This window comes from Myotis brandtii, unplaced genomic scaffold (assembly GCF_000412655.1).
Source record: "Myotis brandtii unplaced genomic scaffold, ASM41265v1 scaffold655, whole genome shotgun sequence".
Lineage (NCBI taxonomy): Eukaryota > Metazoa > Chordata > Mammalia > Chiroptera > Vespertilionidae > Myotis > Myotis brandtii.
The window spans coordinates 2,221,392-2,221,649 of record NW_005370542.1 but is presented as its reverse complement, the minus strand read 5'-3'; positions in this window follow the sequence as shown (position 1 = coordinate 2,221,649).

The window sequence follows — 258 nt, the reverse complement described above, 5'->3', positions numbered from 1 at the left end:
TCCTGGGTACGGGAGTGGCTCTGCCTCCAGTTTGCGGGAGGATGTGCTTTCATAATGGCATCTGCCTCGGGGAGCTAGGAGTGATGTGCAGCAAAGTTCTTTTTCAGAATTCAGTGTCCGACTGAGGAGATATAGGGTGTCCCAAAATTCACGCAGGATTTGAATTTTGTGTGAGCATTAACAACAACAAATAAAAGCCTAATTTTACTTGGTTTATTGAATCAGATTCTAATATCTGTTGCCCTTTGATGTCAATCC